Genomic DNA, 19,083 nt, shown 5'->3' with positions numbered 1-19,083 from the left:
ACAATATCTGACAGAGTTAAATGTCATACAGGCTAGTGGGAAGACAGAAAGGAGGGTATTTCTTCACAAAACAGGTAGGAAACCTCTGCTTCAGGTGTGAAACAGGTAGGAAACAGGCAGGTTGCCTTTGCTGGGGAACGAGTGAGAAAATAGGTACCTGTGTGCAACTCTGTGGGAGTTCATAGTGTTCTTCGACCGCTGAAGGTGCTTCTCATTCCTTTGGAAAAAAAGTGTGTCCAGCAGATGCGAGGGGGTTTGCAGTGATCGGTTCATAGCATTTCTGTAAGCAAACACTGTTTGTTTGGGTTGTCTGCTCTGTCAACCTGTTGGAAATCTTGTATAATCCATTAGAGAACAAGCGAAAGAACAGGCACGAGACAAACATATTGCCATAAGCCATACATACATAAATCTGCAACCTTCGTAAGGTGAACAACAAGAAGAAAGAAATGAGGTTTAAACTAAGGGGAAATACCAGTGAATACCAAAAGAGTAAATAAAAGAAAAATCTCTGTCTCTGACTGTAAAATGTTGCTTCTTTCTAAGAAACTGATTTGTTTTGTATTATCCATCGTAGTCCCTCCTACTAAAAGAATATGAAAAATGTTAAATAGATATACCTAAAAACATGGACGGACAGGTGAATCTGGTGGAAGAAAAATTGTTAGAAAAAGGAAAATGGCCAGCTTGTGCTGAGCTTTGGTAATTCATCTCTCCAGATGTCATTTTGTCCTCTCAACTATCGTTTCATTCTTGCATGCTGTCGTTTTGTTGCTGTGATGGTACATTGCCACAAAGCAGCCAATGAAGTAGCTCATTTTGCTAATTCTGAATAATGTCTTGTGTATTCTAGAATCAATTGCATCAACGCTTCAAAATACATAGAGAGCTGTATCAGCTTAGATACTCTGTTGCTATTATTTCCCCATCTGGTCCATTATCTCTAAAAAAAGGTATGATCTTGTTGACTGTAACGTTTTATAAAAAATTGAAGTTAAAAGTTTTCAGTTAAAAGGTGGGGAGGAAAGTTGACAGGGTAGCATAATAGAGACTTCTCAAAAATATTTGAACTAGAAAAATTAATAGTTAGTCTCCTAATTTTTTTATTCCAGCACCACTGAACCAGCCATGTCAGGCCAGCATTAAAGTCATTCTTAGATACCAATGTAGCTATCTTAACAAATATTTCAGAAAGGGACTTTACACGTACTGGTGCTCCACAGTCCTGAAGAGGCTTCCACACACTCTTTGTGTGCAATGAATTATTTGATTTCACTGGGATTATTTTGGTACGTAACTTTAATCATGTGTGTACATGAAAGCAGTGGCTGGGTCTTGCTTTATGTAAAGCTGATGAACTATTAATGTTCTCTCTACTAGCGTCACTCAGGAGAAATGTGTGAAGAAGCTCCGTGCTACAGTCTCTTTTTTTGAAAAGTCATTGAGAAATCCACTTCCGAAAGGAGACAGTATCTGTATATTCGGGGTTCTTGAGGAAGAGACTGATAAAGGTCCTGTCATGTATTTTCATCACAGTTACAGGTATCAGCAGTGATTTGCATTTCAGATTGTTCTTCTATTCTGTTTCATGTCGACAGGAGACTGTCTCTTCTACTGCAGGCCCGGCACTCAGGGCACCCCCCTCACTGTGCAAATTCAACAGTCCGTCGCAGGGCTCTTTTCACAGGGATTCAGGATTCTCTCTTTGCCTCTTTAGCTCTCTTTTACTGAAGTATTATTTTGTTTATTACTTCAGCTGCACAGAACTCAGTGCCATGTTTTTGCTGGGACAAAACCCGCGGAATTGATTTTTGGGAGCATCATTCTTTGAAAGGCAAACTTGAGCCTTTCTGAGCGTTTCTAAATGTTTGCTTTAGCGCTCTCCGAAGGTTAGTCATCGTCAGGGTATTCCTAGCTGAACACTCAGAAAGTGAGAGGCACGTTAGTGTTAATTTTTAAAATGCAGGTCCATACCTATGTAACTCCTGGGGGAAAGATTGTTTCTGTTTTTCCATTGACTTCACCAGCTTTGCTGCCTTCAGGTTATTAAAAGATTTTTATTTTCAAGTGTGTTGGTCTCCCACAGAAAAGGCTTCAGGCTTGGCCTTATGAACATCTGATATATTGCTTTGATGATAGCCATGCTTTCAAACAGGAAGGGCAAACCTGTTACATTCTGTATCTGGCAATTTGCACACATTTTTTGGAGCATGCATGGACATGCCCATGCAATTAATAATTGCGTTAATAATATCCATCGATAATACTAACTACCTAGGCCATTTATTTCAGAGATTCTATCAAGTCACTTTTAAAAGGTGTTGTTCGCATTTTATATTGTCATTTTATTCTCCACTAGCGTGTCTCTGTTTGTATTGCTGTTCATCACATGCAAAATTAGGCTGTTTTTTTTCAGGAAGCTCTTGATAAATTGTGGTCCTACTTAGCTTCCAGTCAGCTGTTCAAGTACTGTCTGTAGGGTCTTCACAGTTGTCTGTTGTCCCACAGATGAGGTCGATGGCTTTTGGCCAGTTCAGATCCCCCCAGTATGAATGAAGGAATTGACTTGATTAGTCCTGCAACAGTTCCCTTGACTTTTCACATGCAAGAATTACGTTTGCCTAGTACCTCTTCCTGCTGCTGTACAAAACAAAGTAGCTTTCTTTACTTTAGTATTTTACACCTCCAGGGGTAAGTCTTTGGCAGGAAATTAGGATTCCCTCATACAGTAAACTAAAGCGCCTGAATCTAAAATGAAACAAAATGTTAAGGTATGTCTTCATGTCACAATGCGATGCCTTGCACAGCAGGCAATGTTAGCTCAGGCAGAGAGCTCTATTCCTGTTTTCGTACTGTTTCCAGCTCATTCAGAGCTAGATGAAGTATCTGCATGTTGTGCAGCAACCTTTTTTTAAGCCTTATTTTCTTATAAAAAGTGCCACTGGTAATGAAAAGTGGGGTATAGTGTTTGTGATAACTCCCTCATTTATCAAGAAAAATGATGAAGAGGAAAGATTATCAAGAAAATTGATGGGGAGGAGAAGAAAAGGGAAAGAAACAATATTTGAGAACCTAGAACTAAACTACATTCCTGTTTATGAACAGAGCCTATTATTTCCGTATTATGTTCCCAAAGTGCAAGTAAAAGAACTTGGAAACTGACTTGTATTATTATTTGTTGGAAACTGACTTGTATTATTATTTGTATTGCTTTTTTAAATCACATCAGTCATAGTCTGAAATGCTGTTGCGTCTACAGGAGACACAACAGGCCCGAAGCATCTCCTCTGTGAATCGGAAGGAGCTGATGAAGAGATGAAGTATGGGTAAGCCACATCTTGGAGCGGATCAGCTGGTGGTTGTACAAAGAGGTAGAGTTTACAAATACTTGCTGAGAAACTTCTGAAATAGCCTGGATAGTCAGATGAGCATGTGGAGGATTACGTAAACTTCTGAAATATTATCGATTCCCCAATTATTAAGTAATAAATGCTAATCATTAATAAGTAGTGCCTCCACCACTGCAGTGACAAGTTTATATAAATATTTTTGGATTAACTCCCTGATTATCAAATAATAAATACTAAGTATTAAGAAATAGTTCTTCCATAACTAAAGTGACAAGTTAATATAAATATTTTAGGTTAATTTTCAGAAGTTTAATAGAATAGAGAACTTGGGTCTAAAAAATGTATGTTCATAGATGTTCTGACCACTTGCCATTCAGTTGTAAGCACTAAACTGGGCTCTGGGAAATCTACAGTTTTCCAAAAACACAGATGTATTTTAAGGTTAGGTTTATCCCACTCCTAAGCAAGCTGTACAAGTCTGTCATTTCTTTCTGCCATCCATTTTTAAATTGTATTTTAGCTGCTAGTATAAGTGTCTGGCATCCAAGATTCTGGCTGGCATCTAGAGATGAGGGAATGCAGGTATTTAGGGAATGAAGCATTTCACACCCTTATCCCTATATTAATTGCATCAGAACCTTACGGCACTAGGGATACCATCCAGTCTTTTTCCATCTTACGTTACATCTTCTGTTTTCCTTAGTTTTCTATTATACACATGTCTGCAACTCTGAACCATATGGTTATGGAAACAGCAATGCTAAAGGAAAAGGAAAGTCATACTTCAATATGTCACTGCTAAGTTTCTGTTGTGATACAGAATCTCATAAAATTAGCTGGACATCCTTCCCAAGCCCTATGCAGTTTTGGAAGAAGTATAAAATAGTCATTACTTTCCATTTGATTTATCCTAGAGATATTTTACATTAGAAAACAGTATCTGCATGCACTCCTTCTGGCCCCATCAGTTAAATCTGTCCTTGGAAACCCAGGTTCAAGTTTGTGCTTTACCTGTTACGTGTAAGACCTGGGTCTCCTTCCCCACCAGTGCTCCTGGGGAAACGGAGGGGAATAAAATGAACCTCTTGGTATGACTGTGAGATTGTAATTGGGCTTGAAACCAGATGTCTGATTACTGGAAGACTTTGCCCAGGTTTGCCAAGGGTGTAGCTGCCCACAGTCTATTATTGCGGCAATTGTGTAACCAGCTGAAGGCTGGTCAAGGAGATTGACCTGCACTTTGCGGCAAATGCAAGATATACTATGGGATTGTACTGCTTGCTTTTTCCTGCTCCGTGTATCTCTGCATGGAGGAAAGCTCCATATTCTCTAGAGCCTGGTTTCTGCTCCGCTGTCGCAGTCACTCTTTTGATCACTCCTCTGTAGTCTTGACGCTGCTGCTACCCCTTCTACCCTGATTCCGCTCCTGCCTCGGCACCTCAGCCCCGGGCTCTGACCCTGCCTCCTGCCTGCATGGGACTTGCTGCTCATTCTGTTCCTGTTACCTGGCTTGCTAAAACCTGGTTCATGATCCTGCTGGATTCTGCTGGATCTAGCCCTGACGCCTGTCAAGATGTCTGTCTTTCAAAACATCTTTCTCTTGATCTCTGGTTAGCCATGTTCTTGTCTGAAGCTTCCCTTAGTGTTTTTCTGATCTCTGCTTGTCCTGATGAAAGAATCTGGTTCTTGTCTCCACCTGTGAGAACAGAGAAACCCCTTCATATGAACCTGTATTTCTCTCGGTATTTCACAGTAGAAAGTTATTTCAGTTTAGAATCCTTGACTGACTCCACCAGGAGCCCACAGCCTTGATGAGGCTGATATTTTAGCATGCAAATTGATCTCATCAGACCTGTAGTCAAGTGGTACCGATTAATTGTGAGAGGAGACCCAAAGTCCCCTCTCATCACGTTTCAGAGTGAAGTTATGTCGGACCACGATTAATTCTGTGCTGAAAGCAAGATGGGGCACTGACTATGGGTAACGTGGATTGTGTCTGTGGCTCATAAATGTCAGCTGCTATTAAAAGTATCTCTTTGAAGCTGCATATTTCCTTGAGTTTATTTTCATATTTGTTTTCATGAGGATGAAGTACCACAATAGCTTTCATAGAAAGAAAGAGTGGCCATAACAAACGATTTTTTTGGTCTACTCTCAATTTATGCTCCATTGACAGCTGAAGAATAAGCTGGTGAAGAAGTTTAGAGTTAAATAGCATTCCATTGTAACATCACAGTTTTTCATAACTTTGATTAGGTGGAAAACTACTGCTTATGAGATCCATCCTGTCAGCGCACAAGCTGGATTTGGAGTCTCATCACAAGAAATTCTCATATTGCATGAACAAGGTAACCTTAAATGAACCGATATTTGCAAAGTATTATGAAGGTCAGAGTCTGCTCTAGCTGGTAGTCCTTTTATCGACTATTTGATTATTCTTTTACTCTTGTTTACCGAGGCACCAAGTCAAAGCTGTATACCTCTGCCACAGTAGATGAAGCAGAGGAACATACTGTACTAATAAATAGTAATGTCTGAGTTGCAGACAATGCTGTAATGTTTCAGGAGAAAAAAAAAAAGCTACAGACAAATCTTCTGTGTAGTTTCAGGTAGGAATTAATTGATACTTATATTTCTTCACTTTCAACAATCATCATATATAACTGTGTATCTAGTTGTTGGCTATAGAAAATATAGTAAAGATTAAGCTTTTTTCTGCAGTTCTGAAAGGAGCTAAGTTTCAAAAACAGACCTGTCAGTTTCCTAGACACAGATAAAAGGTATTTCAATAATGCATTGAATAACGTTTTTTATAACTGAGGCAGGTTTTGCAGAAGTTCTGCTGTTGTTAGCTTCTGGTGGTAACTGCAAGTTATAATGCTGGATATCAGTCAACTCTCTCGCTCTACTCTTTTTCTCTTCATCTCTTCATGTTCTTTGCTTTGTAGAATTAAGAGAGGCAGCAGTATGAGCAGCAGTAAATTATTTACAGGAGCCTTGTTTTGTCTGAGCAGTAGTCAGAACAAGGCGTAGTGCGGCAAGAGCTGAAGAGAGGTGTCTGAATAAGCTGCTATAACATCTCACCAAGCCCTGCTTGCTCTGACGCAGTTCGAGAGATACAAAAAATCATCATCCACTTCCCAGGCCTCAGGGTTTGGACTCAGGAACACATAATTGCATGTAAAATTGCTGTGTGACATCTGTTGCAAAGTAAATGTGCAGGTGTGTTCTCTAGCTTCTTGGCAACTTTTTTCATTAAGGGTAAGCTGTCTCATTGTACTTCATCTTTTTCATAAGAGAAACTGCTTTTTTAAGGGATACTTTCAGTCACAGGCAATTTGCCTGTATGTTGAAACTTTTTGTGTAACTTCTTAATGCTATTTCTGTCAATATCACAGTAAGAAACTGGGAATTATCCTTTATGAAAAAGCATATCCTCTGAATGAATTTGTTGCGTGATACAGATCGCAAGTGGATAGCAAATTCAGAATGTCTTTAGAGGCAGTAGGCAGCTCAAAAGGAAGACTGGCTGCCCCTTTTTAATTCATTCTTTGCCTCTATTTCACAAGCTTTCCCCTAAACTATTTCTTAATGACTTTTTTAAAGTCATAATGTATCCATGGAGTATCATGGTGTGTATTTTGTACTTCTCTCCTAGTTAAGATGCAATGCACTACTTCTGCACTCCTCAAGACTGTCATGAAAAGTTAATATTGAAACTCCTTTAGAGATAGACTATAAATGTGAGTGTAGAGTTGGAATTGCAAATCAGTTATCATTGGATTTCTAAACTGATTTAGAAATCAGTTACAGAAAAACACCCTGAAACTAGAGGTAAACGACTCAAAAAAGCTAGTAAAAGCTGTACTATAAAGTCAGACTGTAGAATTCAGAAATAGTTTTATATAATAAGAAACTAAATTGTGGCTTTAGCATAAGTATATCCATTTTGCCTCAGCATATCACATTCATGTCTAGTTTTTCCCATTTCCTCCAAAGCAATGCATAGATAAGCCATGCGCAGTTTGCACACTTAACAAATCTGGCAAACAAAACTTTCATCTCATTTGACCAGGCACAAACGTAGATATCAGAATTTAAGCTCTCATTTGTGCTACTCCAAAACCATGAAATTGTACATCAGATCTATTGTTGTGTATCTAATCATGTTTTAATTAACTCCTGGGAGCCTAGAATACATCAAATAAAAGAACACATGGAATGAAATATAAATTATACAAATAAAAATGCAACACTTAAGATGCTGGAAGATTTTTCCACCAAAGTCTAGGGAATCGCTCCTTCCATCCCAACTATTGTGCAAATGTATTTTGTACTTACGTTTTGAACACAAAATCCAGAAAGGAGAACTCTATTACTGTTTTCTATGGAAGTGAAGGAAATCTACATTGCCGCTCTTGATTTGATTTAGGCATCTTTGAAACATTACTGATAAGTAGTTTTGATGGAACAATCCACTGTTGAGATGAGAGACCCTGATAAGAAAGGAAGTTAACAAGACATTCCAGTACATTAAAACCAGCCTTTGAAATGTAATACGTAACCCCAAGGCAAAGCTGTTCTATTTTCCTGTCTGAATCTCCCACTTGATAATTTCACAAAACTTACGAATGCTGAGAAGAGTTTGCAGTCCGACATCGCATCTCACTGTGTTTGTGTGTGCCCATTTGAGGTGGCACTTCATTGTCCCTTCCTCCTTCCAAACATCATTGGGGCTCCATTGCCAGAGTCCTTGTTCCCCACTCCTCTGCTGGGAAGCTCATCTCCAAAAAGTGCAGCTTTTAACAGCTAGGAAATGCCCTAAACTGGGTGGCAGAGAAAGCCATCTTAGGTAATTCTCGCTATTGCAAAATCATCTTATGTAGATGTTTCCAGGAAGGGGAACTGAGAGGGAGAAATTGCAGTGGTTTGAAGAGTGCTCTGTGGAAAACTCAGCTGCTCGTGGTCCAAATGCAATCTATTTTTTCTTTTCACTAGGATTGTTTTAATTCTTGTGCTGTTGTGGAGATCTGCAAGTAGAAACAAAAATTTGTAGTGTGATTCCCAAAAACTAAATTTTTACTGCTTCCCAAATTCTTTCACAGTCTATTTTTGTCTTTGCCTGGCTTGCCACTTCCGTCATTTTACCTAGCGAAAAGGAAAATTCAATAATGAAAATTTGGTTCTACTGTAGCTGCTGATATTCAAGGGCCAGCCTTTTAGAAAAGGCTGGTTGTCTGTCACTCCTGCACATTTTTACCTCTCTCTCACTGTTACACTTGCAAGAATGGCACAGCTAACAGATTTCTGCTATGGTGCCAGTGTTTAAATAAGCAATATTTTCCAACATATGACTCAGCTAATTTATGTATTTGAGTCTGTTTTGATTCCATATGTTGCAGCAAATGGACATGTGCAGTATAAAGAAAGATGTGCTACATTCTGTTATTTCACTAGAACGTGTACATTTCTCTGCTTGAGGTCACTTAGAGTTTTACCATTGATTTGAGTGAGAGTAACATTAGGACTTCTACATTATAATGCTGCATTTACAAGGCCAAAGAAACAGCAGTTCAGAGGCAAGAAACAAATCAGAGCAGAGAGCTAGTTCTGCCTCATCTCTAATACATTACTTCTAGACAGTTTTAAAATGTAATCATACAATATCTCCTCCATCCTATCTCCTGCACCCAAAAGAAAGCTCTTAATATCTCTGGGGTTTGCACAGAAGCATTTCCAAACTTTTATCTTTTTGCTCCAGCTCTTCACCTATTCAAACTTATGTTTGGAATACGATGCAAATTTTAAAGGGATAAAATTTCTCAGAACGAAAAGCACAAGAGCACTCTGCTGAGCAGGGGATTCCAAATTATCTTGGCTGTTTCATTTTTCTTCCAAAATTTTTCTTTCTTCATGTCCTACTTCTCGGTCTTTTTCATTACTGTAGTCAAAATGGGGCCTTTCCAGTTCCTGTGTGTACAGGATCTCGCCAAAAGTGTGAGTTGCTAAATATTTGATAAAATGAGAAATCCAACTACTGCAATGAAGATACGCTCTAAATGTCAGTGATTGCAGGGCATTAAGCTTTCTTCATCCACCTCACCAGCCTTCGCATGTTTATTTCACTTTTATCTGTAATTCTTTCTTAAACATGCCTTGTAAAAGTTTGGGGAGGAAATGATGAGTTTTGACTTCACATTTAGAGAATACTGGAAACTTTTTCTTTTTTTGGGGGGCTGTATCACTGGAGATTCACGAGCCTGCTTGTTTCACTTTTCCTACACATCAGTATTTTAGGCACAGTGTAAAATCTAGACTGGACCACAGACTGATGACATCACGCATTGCAAGGAAATGAAACAAGTCTTGTTCAATATATTCATCGATGACCTGGATGAAGGGACAGAGTGCACCCTCAGCAAGTTTGCTGATGATACTAAACTGGGAGGAGTGCCTGACGCACCAGAAGGCTGTGCTGCCCTTCAGAGGGACCTGGACAGGCTGGAGAGCTGGGCGGAGAGGAACCTCCTGAAGTTCAACAAAGGCAAGTGCAGGGTCCTGCAGTTAGGCAGGAATAATCCCCTGCACCAGTACAGGCTGGGGGTTGACCTGCTGGAAAGCAGCTCTGCAGAGAAGGACCTGGGAATCCTGGTGGACAACAAGTTAAGCATGAGCCAGCAGTGTGCCCCTGTGGCCAAGAAGGCCAATGGGATCCTGGGCTGCATTAGGCAGAGTGTTGCCAGCAGGTGGAGGGAGGTGATCCTGCCCCTCTCCTCAGCCCTGGGGAGGCCTCACCTGGAGTACTGTGTCCAGTGCTGGGCTCCCCAGTACAAGAGAGACATGGCACTATTGGAGAGAGTCCAGCGGAGGGCTACCAAGATGATTAGAGGGCTGGAGCACCTCTCCTAGGAAGAAAGACTGCAAGAGCTGGGCCTGTTCAGCCTGGAGAAGAGAAGATTGAGAGGCAATCTGATCACTGTGTACAAGTATCTGAAGGGGGAGTGTCAAGAGGATGAGGCCAGCCTCTTCTCCGTGGTGCCCAGCAACAGGACAAGAGGCAATGGGCACAAACTGAACCACAGGAAGTTCATTCTGAACCTGAGGAAAAACTTCTTGACTGTGAGGGTGACTGAGCATTGGACCAGGTTGCCCAGAGAGGTAGTGGAGTCTCCTTTGCTGGAGATATTCAAAACCCGTCTGGATGTGATCCTGGGCAATATGCTCTAGAGGTCCCTGCTTGAGCAGGGAGGTTGGACTAGATGATCTCCAGAGGTCCCTTCCAACCTAAACGATTCTGTGATTCTGTGAAATTTGATTACGAGGGAAACAATTTTCATTTAGCCCTTTTCTACAAATGAAAGTGGTACTTCCTGAGGAAGATCTGGAAAGCTGTCTTGTCTAATGAAATGACAGTGGAAAAAACAGTTTTGGTAAGATACAGCTTTGTCGGTTAATCAGTTATGGTTTTCCCTCCCTCCCTTCCACATTAAAGCTATGCTTGTCAGTGTTCTGGGCCAGTTAATAAATGAAGATCTGGCTTGATTTTCTTACACTGCCTAGTGTTTTTTACTATTCCAAGGAGTTTTTGCCAGTTATATAGAACATTCTACATAGCTACATTGGGTCTTATACGGTATAAATTGCTAATATTACTAAATTGCAATAAGATTTTGGAGAAAATGTGTAATACTTTATTAATTTTTACCACTCTGTTTCCTTATACAGAATAGAGACTCTTATCCTTCTTTATTAAATAAAGTTTCCTTTTTTTCTGACTATACATCATCCTTCTCAATGTATTAGCTCCAACTCCTAACAGTAAAGGTTTTTGGATCAGAAAACAAAATGCTTGCTTTTGAAAGTGTTAAGAAAAAAACATTTAGAAATGTTCAAGAAGTTTTTTTGAAAGTGGCCTTTTCCCACAGAATATTTTGGTTTAGATGAATCAACATTTCCAACGAAAACATGTTTCACCAAAAAAAAAAATTCCAACTAGCCATCTGTATTCACTGCTGCCAATTATAAGGTCTTAAAAAGTCATTTATCAAACCTCAGAACATCTTTAGAGATTTAGTACATCTGGGATTCATTTCATTTGCTTTCTGGTGTATATGGGTCAGATTGTTAAGCTTTTCTCCTTTATCACAAGGATGATAAACTTTTGAAAAAACGCAAAAGCAAATCCTGAGATTCTTACCCTAAGAAATATAATATTGCAAGTCTTGTGATAACAAGTGCATAACTTACTGTTAATGAAACATACCCAGTGGATGAATCTGTGACTAAATTACTAAGTTCCTAATTTCCTAGCAATCAGTCAAAGCAGCAGGCAATGGTAGACTGAAGTCTGTTCTAACAAGTTGTGAATTGTACTGGTTTGTAGCTAGCCTTGCCGTATGCCTGTACGCAGTCGTGAACGCATATTTTTACTGAAAGTCATGATATCAGAAAGGTCTGGAGCCTATCTATCTGCAGTGCTGTTAAGAGTCCCCAGCTCCCTGTTGAGTTTCCGCTCACCTACAGAGCTCCCTTTTCTCCACTCTGAGAGGCCGATCGCCTCCTTCCGCCGCAGCCTGGGCAGCAGTCGGGGCCATGCGCAAAGAAGGCAGTTTTGCAATGGGTCCTCTTGGGGCTGGAGGAAGGGCCAGAGGGAGCCACGCGTATTAGCATCTCATATACTGATCTGAGATCAACAAAACTGCCCTCTGTGCTCCTGCAGCATCGCTCTGCGCTCAGCCCGGGGCCAAGGCAGAGAGGAGCAGGGCTCCTGGGACCGCCAGCGGCACGGGAGACACCCCGGGGTCAGAGCCAGGATGGGGCAAAATCAATGGAGGAGCACAGCGGGGTCAGGGGCTGAAAGATAGAATTAATATAAAAAAAAAATTGTTTGGTGGGCAGAATTCATTATAAGCAGAAATGAAAACGTGAGGGTTGAGGGAAGAAAGGGAATGCCTCAAGTGATTTGAATCACCTCTATTAATATCACTAATACTTATATTAATGATAACTAAGAATAATATTGCAAATATTGGCAGAGTTACTCATCTGTTTGAGATGAAAATGGAGAAAAAAAATGCACTCTAGGGAAGTTTAAATTTGAAAAACAAACCAAAATACTAAATGTAATCCAAATACCTCATGCTCTGGGGACGTGTCATGGTTCTGGGGGGCTTACGTGCTTTGTTTTGTTGCATTTTATTTGACCTGTGGTTTTTATCTTTGGAGATATGCAGCACAGTAACTCTGCTAGTGTTCTGCGTCAGAGATCTAGTTAGAGTAATAAATTATTTGATTTAGCTCTCGACTGTGACTAATGTTCTATGATCGCTTTTGAGATGTCTATCCTGTAAGCAACTGATGAGGATATAGGCATAGCCAAATATATTTGCCATCAGTAAAAACCCTGACTACACTCACCTAAAAGGAGAAATAAAAAGGAGCAGATTCAATACGCAACCTCTCAATTTCTCTCTCCTATCTGTGATATGGCCTATTGATATATCATACTTGTCATGGAAGAATATTGTCATTACTATCAGGATTATTTTGAGAATGATAGAACTATGGAAACAAATAAACTCTTCTCTCTGCATTTTAAAAAGATTTTTAAGTAATTGGAGCTGTTGAGAGTTTTGTTTGGTAAGAAATATACGCTTATTGCAAGGTCTTGAGGACTGTATAGTTGCAAAAGGCAATAGCATTTTGTCCCTGAATCCTGAATTAACAGAAAACAGAGTTTACCAGATAACAACTGTTCTGTAAGTTAGTAGCATATTCTGCCCTGTAAGACAGTGGTGTAATTGAAATCACTTGAATATATGTGAAACCCCTTGAATATATCGAATATATGTCCGGCCCTACTCTTTAAGTCTGCACAAGCAGAACTTTCTGAGCTGCTTGCGTTCTGCTCAGCTCCCTCGAGGTTACGGCTGCCCCGTCCTGCCGGCTCATGTGGGTGGTGCTGAGATTACAGAACATAAGGTTCAGTAATGGTTTCTCTGAAGAAAACTGCCATTTTAAGATGCAGCCAGATAACAGAATTCTGGCTCACAAAACACTTTGCCAGCTGAGTGAAAAGGATGCCAGGTGGTTTAATATAAGAAAATTAATGATATTTTTCTAATTCTGTTATTAATTCTAGACATATCAGACATATCAGCAGAGCTCTGGGCTTCGTTTTGGTAAGTACTGTCCAAACACATGCTGAGAGGGCTCCTGCTCCAAAGATCCTCAATCAAAATAGGGAGAGAAGGAAAACTTCTCTCAATAAAAGAATTGTTGAAATCAGTATTTGAACCAAGAACAAAACTCACCACACTTTTGTGTACAGACGACGGCATGGGTTACCTGCTCTGTAATATAGACTCTACCACAAGAAGTCCTTAGCTTTGTAACAGCGTTAATAATTGTCAGTAGTTGGTTTATTTTAACAAAACGATCTTCTTTTTTTGCATGAGATTTTTGAAGAACTGCATATTTTGCTTTTCAGTTGGATATAGAATTGCAGTTTCTCAAAGGAAAATATGAAAAGGCTATTATGATAAGAATAATTGGACAGTCTGTTCTGTAATACATGCAGTATGGGTTACAACTTAAATTTGCTTTGTACCTTCATTAAAATACACTTCTAAGTTTGATCTAAAATTACAAAACACAGATATTTGGCATTTGGACTTTCATTGAAACCGTGATGTTAGATCTAAAACAAGTCTCTAAAACTGTTATTAAAGGAATGTAGTCTTTCAGCCGAATACTTTAAAGAAGGTCCTGAATACACCCATATAAGATCTGTCTTTTTAAAAAGTGCAATAATGAGATCATTCGACTTTGTAATCAGAAACCCTAAAATGAAATTGGAATTGTTCATGGGGGAAAAAACTCAGCAAGTCCAAAAGGGGATAAATTAGGCCCTAAATAAATACCTTGAACTAATCTTTTCTGAACAGAACAGACTTTGAAAGAATTAGCCTGAAGTAATAGAAGCCATATGGCACAAAAACTCCTTGTCGCAGGCAAAACTGAAGCATAATGTGCTGTGTACAGTCAAACACTGCTCAGTGAAAATATATCTACTTTTTTGTGATCAGTTCATCCTGCAGAAACTCAGATTCACAGCTCTGGAAACTACTCTAGCCACTGAGCACAACAGGGTTGTGCATCCTTCCTGTTAAAGCTGTTGCACTCTGCATAAAAAGATACAGAACAACTGGTAGATGAAAGAAAAAGGCAGACAGCGTATGAAGATGACTTGCTCGCCCAATGGGTACATTTTTCAGCTGACAGAGACATAGGCAGGTCTCCAGTCCATTTCCCATTGAGTAAGTGTATAGTTTATATGAACAGTGGCTGAATAAAACACATAAGCAGAGCTTGGAGCAAGGACCTGCACTGGATCTTTATACCGAGACTGGCCTAGGACCAGCTTGTCTATGGACTCCAGCAGGGTTCAAGTGCCTGATAGCTAAGTGCTTCTTGATTTAGGAATGCATTTGGGTATGCTTACAAGGGTGCCTTAGACATACGGCATTTTTAATGTGAAAGTTGTGCACCAAAAGATTTTAGGTGCTGTCATGATTCAGTGGCAGGGGAATGTGAGTCTGAAGACATTTTGTGTGCCTCAGATGTTCAGATGCCTTAATCTTGAAGATGAATTTTCAGTCTAAAAAGGAGAGGGTTCCTATTTAAATGCTTAATTAGATGCTATCAAATTGTAGAACTTTATTTTACCGTAGCATTACTCTATTCCACCTGATGGAAACTTAACGGGAACTCAAAATGAACAACCTTTTTGTTTCTATTTTCATTATTTGCAATCTCTGCTACAAACTCTATGATGCTGTACCTTCCTCAGACAGCACCGAGCACTAATATGCTTTCATGTGGCACTTTAACATTCTGAAACATTTAAATCCACTTAACCTGCTTTAAAATGTTGGAAGTATCATATTAATCACAATACATTTTGCTGACTGTGCCAAAGCTCTAAGGGTGGAATAAGACTGAACTTATTCTTTTGTGGCTTTTTAACCACAATAGTGAGCAATTTCACTGTATGCTGCCAGAAGAACTATGATGTTTCAAGAGCCTGTGACTCAGCTGCTTCATTGTTGCTATAGTTTTAGACTTTGAAAGTGCTAATTTTGACTTTGTGGCTCTATGGCAAAACTTTGCACAATATTTCACCACCCACAAACATGGGCACATTTCCCTTGTGACATCCATGGCATTGAGTTCTCTTGCAACTTTCACTTTATGCCTGAACGGGAACTGAGCTCCTTTAGTAATCAGACCTAGTTTTAAATAACAAGTTCTTGAAAACGTGGGTTTCAAAGTGTTTGACTGTCTGGCTGGCATATCTGTGTCTCTCTCTAAGTTAATTCTCTAACATGATATCAGCCAAGCACTAAAGAGCAGTAGGGTCCTTGATAGGAAAGCGACAAAGCTCCTAGCAAATTATTCTCTGTGAAAGACCCTTTCTTCTGGAATTAGAAGAAATGGATTTTCTTTGCAATATATGACTTACAGGACATGCTGACCAGCACTTTTGGGGCAAGAACAGCTTAAAGATCAGGTGGGAGAGAATGAGTTGTTTTCCTCCTCTTTTGTTTTTCTATTTCGTTTAGATTCTAGTTAGAACTGCTTACACTTCTATTGCTTTGGACTTTTGTTGAAAGCTAACTGTCGTACATTTAATACTCCATTAAAAGCTAAATGCTCTACTGATATGTGCCCTTTTTAATAACTGTTGCTGAGGTACAACCTGGGTTCCCAAGAAAACTCATCCGTCAGATATGCTATGGTAGCTGGTGGCTCCTGAGGAGCCAGAGCTTCCATAAATCCTCATGCTGAACACCTCAAAGCTAAGGGCAACAACGTTTCCAGCTGCTTACAACACAGATGAGTCTGACAGCCCTAGCTGGATTAGGAACACGCTGGTGCCCTAGGCTGATCTCATCTATTACTCTGCTCTTTATCACATACATTTTAGAAACAATTTAATTTGTCTATTTTCTTCAAAAAAGTCTTTCCTTTGATTGCCCTTTGTTCTTCTGCCATTTTCACCACCAGTTGGATATGAGTGTCTTCTACCAGCATATAAGAAATATAAACAATAACTGCCACAGATGCCAAGTTCTGTTTACCTCTTCCTGTCAAGAGAACTGAATATATTGCAGAACACTATGTCTTAGAAGGGCTTCTAATATACCGTTGCGTGCTTATGCTGGAGAAGGCAGATTAAAGAACTGTGCCTTGTGCTTAGGTATAGGGCTCGGGAGCTGTGACGGTCTGGAGTTCAGGGGAAATTCCACCACCCACCCTCAGGACGACTCTGTCTCCCACACCGGGGTGCTTGGTAAAAAAGGCTGCTTTTATGCCTGAGAAGCAGCATGGTCAGTTACTGCCTTTTTTCAAAAGCTATAAGAAAAAAATAAAGGGTGTATTCTTGTTTTTTCTTCTTTATTATCTATTGTCACGGGATCCAGAAGAAAAGCGCTTGGCATCACAAAACTGTTGGGGGCTGGGTGGGATAACACTGTTCACAAATGGAAGTGCCTGCCCAGAAACTCAATCAAAGAGTTGCTGGATGGTATGATGCAATCTTGAGAGGGTATAAAAAATGTATAATCTGTCCCCAAATAATCATTCAAGAGAGAAAAACTGGTTCTGGTATTTGGCATGCTGCAACTATGTCAAATTCCAGCTGTGAAGATAGGATCTTCATTACTACAGATGATGCCGTCTCTGATTTGCAAATAATAACTTTGTTAACTTTGCCGAAAGACTGAAAAAAACCTTTTGACTAGGTGACTAAGATAAAGAAATAAAAATAATAAACAGGCACTGAAACCATTCAGAGTGCAAATAAATGGATGAGCACAAGGTATAAACTGAGTATGATTAATTCATGTAAAACTAGGCATACACAGAATGAACGATGAGGATAAAACTTCTACACGATCAACAAAACGCTCCACGTTATCCTAGCAACCTTAAGTAACTTTCTGAGAGTATTGTACCATCTGGGCAGGTCTGGCATCTGTTATACTGGATGTTGTATTCATATGCAAATCATATGCATATACAGTGTTTCTCAGCCTTTCTCTTTTGCATCTACAGACTATTTTGTGCAAGGTTCCTACCCTGCTTTTCTTTTACAAACAAATACTTTCTAGGCAAAACTTTGAATGTTTGTTTATTCTTTATTTAATCCATTTTGTTTCATTGATCACTTGTATTTGTAAATATTTTGGACCTTTGAATTAAATCTTTGCCACGTTTTGGCAAACAGCCTTTAATGTTCTGCAGGCCAGAACTTAGCATGAAGAATGCTTTCTAAAGTATTTTCCTTCATAACTTATTTCTGTCCTCTGTAGCACAGAAGAAGATGACCTATAGAAAGGAAAATATCAAATGTAGAGAAAAACAACTGTTACAGGGCTTATACCTTGGGTTTTGTCAGTGGTCAAGACCACGGATGTTACTCCAGTCTGATACTAGATTAATACTAAAACTAACAAAACAATTTTGGCTTTTCTTTGCTTTTTTTTAACTCCTCGTTCCTAACTCAAATTCTAGAGAAACGGTATTTCATCAAAGATGTCCTCCTTTCTCCTTTTGCCTCCAAGCTCTCTGGTTTTCATATCCTCTTCAGACTCTTTTTATTCCCACTAAAATGACCTGCTAATGATGATCAAAACATGATTCTGAGTTACTATATTCAGGCTTTTTTGCCTTTAAAAATTACACTTTTCAGATTAACTGTGATTTAGGTAAGGTCTATAGTTAAAAAGAGATCCAGTCATTATAATGCATAACATTGCAATATCTATCTTTTAGATATCTAGTCACAGAAGTGAACCCCACTTGTCTGTGTTTGCCTTTTAGTCTCCGTAAACTACACAGAAAAGGAATAAGATGCTTTTACGAAGGGATCCAAAAGAAACAGAACAGTGGGTGAGTAGCCACCCAGTAAAGTCTTTAAAAAAAAGAGTGTTTATTAAGTTTCGTCTTTCCTGGGACAGAGGCACTTTACTCACATCTTCATGGAGGCATTTCTTTCATGTAAGAATTTGCAGCCTAAGCCCCTCTCTAATGTCGTGTCCTGTGACCAGCTTTCCTGGAGTAAGGAAGAGAGTCATCTCTCCCAGAAGTGGCAGATGATGATGTTCTTCTGATCCAGATTGCAAGCAAACCACACTCACGTTTCTGCTTCTGGACTTTGAGCCATTTTGGTGTTGCATAGATGATGAGTGAGAGAGTTTTGGTTTCTCCTCTTGAAGCTGGAGATTAGTCTTTCCTGTCTTTATGTCACTGAGCATTTAATGTGAATAATGAAATATTAATTAGAACAAGAATAGAACTCCCTTCTCTTGGGAAAGCTGTCTAACCACTAGATGATAAAGTCACGCACAGTCTTACCACTCCCAATTAATATGTAATAGTTCCATATAAAGTGAAATAACTCTTGGAGGACAAGTAGGCTTCCTTTCCAGCACCCTCAATGTTTCAGGAGGTAGAAAATGTGTGCTTGGATTCATCCTGAAAAAGAAGGAACTGAATCCATATCTCCTGCTTTCTAGATGTTGGTCTAACCCCTGAGCCAGCTGAAAAGAGCAAGCAAGGGTTTCTTTAGCCATGTTTTACCTGGATCCTAATCTGGCAGGCAGGCATTATTAAACCTTGGAGAAAGCCTAGGTACAAAAGCCTCTCTCCCACGAATCCTGGCTAGGAT

The 19,083-nt window shown here is 39.5% G+C and overlaps 1 protein-coding gene across 2 annotated transcripts in view; it reads left to right on the top strand.

Annotated features, from left to right (window-relative positions):
• Nucleotides 1-5,848: 5,848 nt before the first annotated feature.
• Nucleotides 5,849-19,083, top strand: part of LOC104140574 (growth hormone receptor) — a 192,853-nt gene continuing 179,618 nt past the window's right edge. The window contains exons 1-3 of one of the 2 annotated variants that reach the window (XM_068926493.1): nt 5,849-5,959; nt 13,492-13,531; nt 18,237-18,305. The gene's annotated coding sequence lies outside the window, so the exon portion shown is untranslated. The remainder of the gene's footprint in view (nt 5,960-13,491; nt 13,532-18,236; nt 18,306-19,083) is intronic. The other variant, XM_009669418.2, reaches the window with a different exon arrangement.

Source organism: Struthio camelus, chromosome Z, assembly GCF_040807025.1.
Source record: "Struthio camelus isolate bStrCam1 chromosome Z, bStrCam1.hap1, whole genome shotgun sequence".
NCBI classification, from domain to species: Eukaryota; Metazoa; Chordata; class Aves; order Struthioniformes; family Struthionidae; genus Struthio; species Struthio camelus.
The sequence above is the reverse complement of the archived record's forward strand: the minus strand, read 5'-3'. Positions and strand labels throughout refer to the sequence as shown.